Source organism: Argopecten irradians, chromosome 11 (genome assembly GCF_041381155.1).
Source record: "Argopecten irradians isolate NY chromosome 11, Ai_NY, whole genome shotgun sequence".
Classification (NCBI taxonomy): Eukaryota; Metazoa; Mollusca; class Bivalvia; order Pectinida; family Pectinidae; genus Argopecten; species Argopecten irradians.
In genome coordinates this window covers 38,463,154-38,473,020 of record NC_091144.1, presented here as the reverse complement: position 1 = coordinate 38,473,020, position 9,867 = coordinate 38,463,154, and positions in this window count along the sequence as shown.

Below are 9,867 nucleotides of genomic sequence, written 5' to 3'. Positions count from 1 at the left end.
ACTCGTGTGGTAATTCCATATTCAATAACTCATTTAAATCGACAATGTTGAATTTCAACAAATTGAATATTCGGTGTCTGAGTGTAAGAAATCGCATGATATTTATATATTCAATAATTCATTTAGATTGATGATATTGAATTTTAACAATTAAATTGAATATCCGCTGTCTGGATATAAATACCCGTATTATAGTTCAATATAATATTCAATAATGCGCATATTTCAAATGTCAAAACTTGATGTTATACACAATCTTTGTGGTTATAACAGTTCGAAATAATAATATCAAATCGCATATATTTATTTTGTTTTATTTTATTTTCAAAGATTTTTAAAAACATATATGATGTTTAGACATAACATCAACAATCACACCCTTACATTCATACAAATCTAATATTTTTATTGCTGAGAAAATGTTTGCCAGTCCAGAAACTTTATTATCATTATTTTTAATATTTTACCTCCAAAGCAACTCAGATTGATTTGCAGACATCTGCCTTGTTCTTTTTTAGTATGTTTCATGCATATCGTACGCGTTCTAGTCATAATGTCCGAAATGTCGCCAAACCATTTAGTATTTAATGTGAAATAACTCAAATGAAAATGTAAAAAGTTAAAATTTCTATACGAATTATTTCCCCTATCCCAGATGAAAGGATACACTGGTCCATCAAGTATGAATATACGATAGTATAAAAATAATTTGACCTCTGAACTTTTGTGTCACTACATTTTGATATTGGAACATCGGGTGTTTTGTTGATGTGGTAAAACAATCTTATATATGAATTTATTGTCGGTCGGACCAATATTGATAAAAAAAATCATTAATTCATTATACACAGATTTTTTCCTGGTCTTCATAGGAATTTTGAAAAAAAAAATTGAAAAAAATGAAGGGGTAGGAGAGTCCAGTATAGGCTAAATACTCAACTCTCTTCGATATGACACATGAATTTATCCAATAAATTAAGTTTTGCTTATACCGTTCACCAGATGAAATATAATCTTTATACGATTATCCCGACTGATGGAAAGGACCTTTGACCTTTATTTTTTTTCGATCATTTTTAATCACTAGGCAACGAAGTCGACTATTTATTTTAGTATATTTCACTATAAATTATCAATAGTAATATGGGATTTTCCTTATTTCTTTTCCAGGCCGAGTGATTCCATTCCTGGAGCTGCTTTTTATCCACGCGTCCATTCTGATCATGCTGGGTGTCAGTTTTGGGAGATACTACGCCGTGTGCCGACCTCTAAAGAGTTACTCGACCTGTGGAAGGAGTCGGACAATCGTCATGATGGGCTGCATGTGGGGAGTGGCGGCCATCTTTGCCATTCCAATGTTGATTATCGCTGACGTGGAATCGGCCATATTTCATCGCGACGGATCAACGATTGAAGTGTGCAGGACACATATTTTCCTGAACTGGCAGTATGCATACGTCATTTGTATTTTCTGTGTATTCTTCGTCCTTCCATTTTTCGTCATGTTGTTTATCTACAGTAGTATAATACATGGCGTTCTTAAAGAATCAGCGCATATTGAGGAAAATTCGAATTCAAAAAGTTTCCGACGGAATTCCCTCAGGAATCAAAGACAAATAGTGTGTATGTTGTTTGTGATCGTTGTGGTATTTTTCTTGTGTACATTGCCATTACGGATACTTATTTTTTGGTTCGCCTTTACCGATGCTGAACAGATCCAGAGTCTAGGATTGGAAGGCTATCTAAACCTTATCTGGTGTGGTAGAGTGTTCCAGTACCTTAACAGTGCTATTAATCCGATTATATACAGTGCATTTTCCTCAAAGTTTCGATGGGCGTTTAAATATATCCTCGGTTTGAAGAAGCGGGAGGAATTTTCTTGGTCTAGGACGAGCCAGCGAACTTACGCTTCGGCGCATTATAGTTTTATAAAACAGAGCAAACATCGAGAGCAGAAAGAGCAGTATATGTAACCAAATGACACTTCAATTATATTCTCGAAATGTGACCACTCCGTCTTTGAATATTATTGAGTCATCTACCAACATGACTAGTTCATGATAGAATCGTCATAATTTCATGAGGGAAATTCACGATGTTATTCCCGACTAGTTCCCTTTCCTTAGTTACCTACACTCCACCAGGCTGCGCTCTGCTAACTAAGGTCCTCTGTGTCTTTTCCACAGGGGAGGTAATTGAGGTGGAAACAAGTCTAGTCATAATCTATAAAAAATAAATATTGCATACCGACAAGAGCGGATAACTCTGTTTAGTTAAATAAGTGATTCCTCAGTTCAATTATTATACCGTGCAGCAATCCTAATTGTGCTTAATATTTTTTGCTGCGAATTATTTTCGCGAATTTAATTGCCCACAAAAAAAAACCAAAATCAATCGCACGTGGAAATTAGTTCTAAATGATAAGCTGAAAATAGAAGAAAAAACCCAACATACAGTAATGATGAAAAAAATATCAAAATAGGAAATATCAAGGTTGAATGATTTACAGTAATAAACTGAATTCATGTCGTGTTGCTTGTTAGTTTCAAAGTTTCTTTGTTTCAGTTTAGCTGGATTGTCGCATAGCAGCGAGTATACAGACATTGGCAAATGATTACGGCTCTTAGCAATCAATTATGTTGAGCAACATTCAGGCCTTTCCTCCTTTAAATATGCTCCACCGCTGATGAATGGTATATTTTCTTTATCAAAAACAGGAGCACACGAATTTGCATTTTTGTTCAGTTACAATTATACTAACTTTACACCATTACCATCATTGAAAAGTTCGAGTTTCTTATTTTGCTTCAAGATGAAAATATTGAAAATTAATTAATTGCGATGCCCTATATGGAATGAAGTACTGATTTTGTATACACCAAAAGCTAAATTAATTATTTTATACGCATTTTTGTGTTACTTGTTTAAGCATTAAACTATCTTTCTGTGGCATTTATGGTCTATATAGGTGCATGAGCTTTGCAGACCATCTTCATAATCCGCGATATTGTACATCAGATATTGTTTAAATGATGGGTTTCGTTTATGCTCTGTTGGCGGTGGAGCATCTTTATCAACCAAATAGGATATATAACCATAAACACATAAGATGTATTGCTCACGACGACAGATGAACTGGTTGTAATTATATTTACATGTTTGTAGATCTATTAATTGTTTTCCCCAATTATGCAATAATAATGCATGTTCACTTTCCTTATTTAAATTCAATTGATACAATTTCAAAATGAGCATTGTAAATGCTTTGATCAAGTTTGACACGAAAGGAAAATAAAAAAACCAAAAAACATGTTACTGTAGTGATCTCAACAGAATTGCTATTGTTTGTATTGAATCCCACATAACAAGAAATCTAAATAAAATTAGACTTGTAATTCCGCTCCACTACGATTCTCTACGATACACGGCATAGTGTGAGGTACGAGTTGTCTCAAAACAACAGCATACCCTTTGTCGATTGTCAAATATTTCGATGGCAATTTTGACGTTTATATCCGACGTTTCGACCGTGCATGTGATTGCATATAATATCCCCTTTTGATACATCAGTGTTATGTTTATAGCTACATGAGTCTATCTTATAAAGTATTTTGTGGATATAACCGTTGTTTAAATACTGTGGTTGATTGTGCACATAACATGTTGGGTCGAAATAACCCGCCGTATACATTACACGGGTCGAGGCATTTCATACCTGAGCACAATAGATGTAAACATATATGTAGACGAACAAGTTGTGTTAGTATTATTTTGGACTGAAGAAGGCCCTATAGTGGCTGAATATATATTCCATAGAAATGATTTTGATTTTACTTTGAATTTATTTTGGCCTTTTATTTTGGATTATTAATATACTAGCTTTATACCGTTTTTACCTTTTGCTACGATACACTCCTATACAGATTCTAACAATCCCTCCATTCGGGGTCACCTCAGTATGACCCCTGCACTAGAAACGGAACATCTCGGGACGTACTGTTAGCCGTTTATATTTCCGAGTAAATCAACCACTATGAAGATATTGTTGACGACACGTTGATTTTCTCACCATAGGGGTTATGCTTAGATGACCCCACAAAAGAGTTGTTACATCTTGAATTGGAGCGTATCGGAAGGCACCATATGAGAGCGGAATTACAAGTATAATTTTAATTAGATTGACATAACCAGCTATGTATGTAAGCTTACAATGCAAGTTTAAAATTCTTGAATTATGATACTCTATTATTGTTTTCAATCACAATTGCATCCGTTTGAACTTGCGTTGTCAGCTTTAATTATACAAACTGTATTCAATATTTTAGATATTCCGTCTTTGCATATTACAGAATTAGCTCCCTTGCGGATATGTATCCATTGTGACGTCGTTATTCTATGGGCGCCAATCACGTCGATTTCTCCGAAAAGTAAGACGTTACGCTCACAAACACATGATGTCACAATCAATACTTTTGATTTAAACATATTTCATTTGCTCGTTATATACAAATGGGATTAGACACAAATTGTAAACTTAATCCGTTTTTTCCCGTTTAAAATAATGATAATATATACATATGACCGAAAATATCAAACAAAATGTTGATTGAAAAACGCACAAAACTAGCTTTGAGATAAAATTTACAATGAAGTTCAAGCATGATGGAAATTTCTCTGTACCTCATGTATTCAAAAAAATAAAATTACTGTAAAATACAGAATCAATTTGTAAATAACTTTATTAAATGAATCAAATGTCAAATATAAGAAATACACCTTTGTTTAAAGTACAGGAAAGTATAGTAATAGATACATTCAATAACTACCCGCAAGGGCAGATAACTGTGTAATTTGCAAATACAGAATAAAACGACGACAATTGTATATTCATGTGAAGAGTGAATGCTTTACTACAGATGTACATTAACCAGGTGAGTGATAAAAGACCTCTAGATTTACAGGTGCCTTTAGTTTTTACATACTTTTTTGTATAATTATGCGTGTCTTGTCCTCTACTCTACATCTAGCTTTTTTTCCTCTGTTTAACCGTCCACAGCATTGTAAGGGTTATCTTCATCTACTACAGCTTTCTTGACTGTATTATTGCTCTTTAAATGAAACATATCTGCATCCAAATAAAGAGATAGATGATACACACAGACGTTTCTATTACATTATCGGTCATATATACATGTAATGAAAAGTAGAGTACACAAGATCATTCATTAGTTGTATACGAATGAATTCCATATATATAAGGCATGAATGACATGAACGAGAAAGTAACTGACTTAAGCATAATAGCTCGAATGTTCAACGACAAACAGTGAAATGGCACTGAAAGTATCAAAAGCAAACTTAAGCATGCAAAGTTAATAACAAAACAGTGCGAAGACGACATTCATATAATGGAAGAATCAAATCAACCACAACATTGCAGAAGGTGACTGACAATACATAGAAACAAATTCGTGATATAAGAAAACAGCTATAAAACAAAATACACGTGAATAATCAAGAGGTTATCGCTGATCAGGATGTGTACCAAGTTGAAGTCTCTAACCGGTTTATTCCACTACAAGAGTCGTCCAATTCAGCAAATGCAACTTCCTCGTGCGATGCCCAAGAAAAGACCTACCCCCCAATAAAAAAACCAAAACAAAACAAAAAAACACAAAACACAGAGCCCCGAACCTTCGAAAATACTCTATCACAATAGAGAGTCATCTGATTTAGATGAAACCTACTTATCAATTGTCGCAAGGAAAAACGTCGAAAACGAAAAATATTAGTTAAATAACGAAAGCATACCTGTAGATTTTCCGTTATCAGTGTGTAAGTCAGTTAGCATCTAAGTCGGCGTCAGAACCAAAGAGAAATTATTTCGCTGGATTTACAATATACCAGAGAAAAAACACGAAGATACTGTATGTTTAGGGTATATTGATATACTGATAAAAAAAACTTCCTCTGAAAATGGTATAAGAAAATTTCTTGAGGAGTATAACGTAACTGCAACGTTTCTACTGTATTTCGAAAAAACGCTGAAAACGCACAGCATCAGCACAAGTTAATTTCTTTGATAACAAAATTAAAAAAAAACAACCAAAAAACAAAAACCCCACTCTTGAGAATCTTTATTTCTGGTTTGAAGGGGTATATATCCGCACGTATGTAATATTTCTATCTTTACATCTGTTACTAGAGTAAAACTGTTTAGCTTATGACCACGGGTTTAATATCCATTAATGCACAATGTTACATACATTTACATGTACACGTGTACACACAAATACTTGACATTTAATTACTAAACTGTTGAAACTGCTCTCGTGACACCTCAGTGCTATCAAATGTTGGGAAAAGTTAATGAATATTGAAGATAAGGAAAATGTAGAAAGTTCACTTTTCATTAATTCGTATTTGTCAAAAATATGCCTATTATCAGAATAACATATTATTATCAATTAACGCTGAATCTTAATTTATCAAATAACCCGCCTGATAACCATTAACTTCGCCAGAAATATCCTTGATGCATAATCATGGCACTTATTTAATAAAATGTAAATTTTATTTATTTTACATCGATTAAGAAACAAGTTATACAACTTATATAAATCACTCTCGATGTCTTAATGTGGGAGGAAACCGGAGTGCCCGGAGAAAACCCACGTGATCGGGCAAATGACCCCCTAACCTTTTCACGTTCGTGCCGGGGATCAAATCGAAATGTATAGATTCACATGTAATTTCAGTTGATCGTGATATCAGCGACCATGACGCATGTGTCGTATTTTTATCTACGCCTATTAGCCTTTCACGAACCTATATTCGTGAAGTTTGGTCATACAAACATGAAAATTTTGAAAAATTAAATATATTAATAAATTCCTTTGACTGGGAAACATTTTTTTTTCTAATTACACGTCAATTGATATTGCGAGCGTTAAATTTACCGAACAGTTTTTGTTATTTGCTAAAGAATGTATACCGAGGAAAAAAGTATATATACGACCACATGATAAATTATGGATGAATTCTGATCTGCGGAAAGCCATCCGATTGCGAGATAGGCTACACAATGCAGTTAAACGAGTTAAGTCCGCATCCAACATCGATAAGTTTAAAAGACAACGTAATAAAGTCAATAACATGAAAAAATATACTAGAGAAGTTTTTTATGAAAATGTGGGCAATGTTATTGATAATCTTAATACTAGTGATCCTAAAGCATATTGGAGATTGGTTAGGAAAATTTTTAAACAGTCGAACAACAAATAAGCTATACCACCTTTATTAAACGATGATACGGGAAATGTAGAAATAGGTGATTCTGAAAAGGCAAACATTCTCAATAAATACTTTTGTTCTATTTCCACGATAGATGACAGAAATAAACCTCTGCCTATTTTTGAATCTCGTACAGAATCTGTGCTTGAATCTGTTGTGGTAACCAGTAATGAAATTTGTTATATTTTAAAAATTCTTAAATTAGGTAAAGCATCTGGTCATGATAATATTAGTCACCATATGTTAAAATATACTGCAAATACTGTGTGTAAGCCATTGGCTCTTCTATTTAATATGTCATTAAATCTTAATATTTTTCCAGAAACTTGGAAAAAAAGGTATTGTTCTACCCCTATTCAAAAAAGGGGATAGACATTTGGTATCCAATTATAGACCTATAACGTTGCTGTCTTGTCTAGGTAAAGTTTTTGAAAGAGTTATGTTCAAACATATTTACAATTTCTTTTTTGAAAATTCATTGTTTTATGAAAAACAGTCTGGTCTTACGATGAACTATTCAACGGTTCATCAATTAATAGAAATGTATAATACTATCTGTTGTTCACTTGAACAAAAGAAACATGCCTGTCTTATGTCTTATATTTTGTGATATCTCCAAGGCATTTGATCGAGTATGGCATAAGGGTCTGTTATTTAAATTGAATGCGTATGACATAAAAGGTAATTTGCTTAATTGGATGAAAAGTTATATATCAGGTAGACAACAGCAGGTAATTGTTAAAAACGAATATTCCAGCACAGGTTGCACCAATGCTGGAGTCCCACAAGGAAGTGTGTAAGGGCCTCTTTTGTTTTTAATATATATTAATTATATAGTTGACAATTTAGATAGTGTATCTATTTGCTGATGACACTTCTTTGATGTATTCTTCATCCTCTGTTCTTCACGATATTGAATTAAATCTTAATAGAGATTTAGATAGATTAAACAGACGGTCTCTAGATTGGCTCACTAAATTTAATCCTCAAAAAACGGACGTTTTACTAGTATCCAACTCTGAAAACCTGCATCCCTTGCAACTTTCTTTTGGTGATGAAATTTTAAGATGCGTTGACAGTCATAGGCACTTAGGTGTGACATTTATTGCAGATGCTAAGTGGTCGTTACACATTTCAGAAATTCAAAAATCGTGTATGAAAAAACTTTCGGCATTACGTAAGTAAAATTTTTACTCAATAGGAAAACTTTATTAAGGATATATAAAGCATTTGTGTTGGAATATGCGTGCGAAGTATGGGATGGTTGCTCTCTGGGAGATGTTAACAAACTCGAACAAGTGCGGCTTGAGGCGGCAAGAATCATAACGGGTATGCCATCCTTCTCAAGTAAAGACTCACTCTATTTCGAAACCAATCTTGTACCTCTAGTAAAAAGAAGAAAAAATAAAAAACTTATTCTAATGTATAAACTCCATAATAACCTAACCCCATCTTATCTGACCATTATCCTTCCTCCTAAAGTTGGAGAGCGATCCGCCTACAACATGAGAAATAGAGAAAACTATGTTATTCCGAAAGTTCGTTTGTCATGTTCACTTGAATCTTTCTTGCCATCTTCTATTAGATTATGGAATGATTTGCCTAGCAATGTCAGAGAGCAGCCATCCGTTCGTACCTTCGAAACATTGATACAATCTGATGTAAATTCTTTACCCGTTTATTATTTTACTGGGAAAAGGAAGTTTAATATTTTACATACAAGATTGCGACATTCGTGTAGCAGTCTGAACTATGATTTGTACAGAGTAAATAACATTAACGACCCATCATGCGCATGTGGTAATCGATGTGAAAATGCAACTCGTTATTTTTTGAATGTAGTCTTTCCGTAATGTTTCACAATATGGTAATATTTCAATTAATATTTTGCTTATGGTGCTCCACACTTGTCCAACATGGAAAACCAAATGATATTTCAATGGGTACAAACCTTTATTAAAGATAGTGCTAGATTTTAGGTCAAGTCTGTAACAACAAACTCATTTTGATTTTTTTTTCTATTTCTTCTTCAATATTTTCTGTATATATACATAATTATATGATTGTATGCTGTCAAAGTATTGTATATACATGTATTATGGAGAAGGCATTATTAAGTTGTGATAACTTGTGCCTAATCCATTATTGTATTTTTGACAATAAAAAATATGTTTGAATCGAAAAATCAAACCCCGGCCGGCTAGGTGAAAGGCGAGTGGCTTAACCAAACTTATTTAATACAACCAACAGCGATTTTCATTGGCTGGGAATTCATCGCGATCAATGATATGATGTCAGGATTTGGAATTTGAGGACGTCGTGACCAAATGGCGGGCATATTTTAATTTGACGTTGAATTCTTTCAAAATGTAAATTGTTGTAGCTATGTAATAAAAAGTATCTTACGTTCATTTCATATGAGATCTTATCAAATTAACACTGGTTTAAAGTTATTTGCGCCGTAACTTTCATACACATGATTCCAGAAGAGCTTTTAATATGTTAAGCACCATTAAAACTTACATACAATGTACAGATTTTATAAATTTTACAAGTAGAAATAAGAGCTGAAAA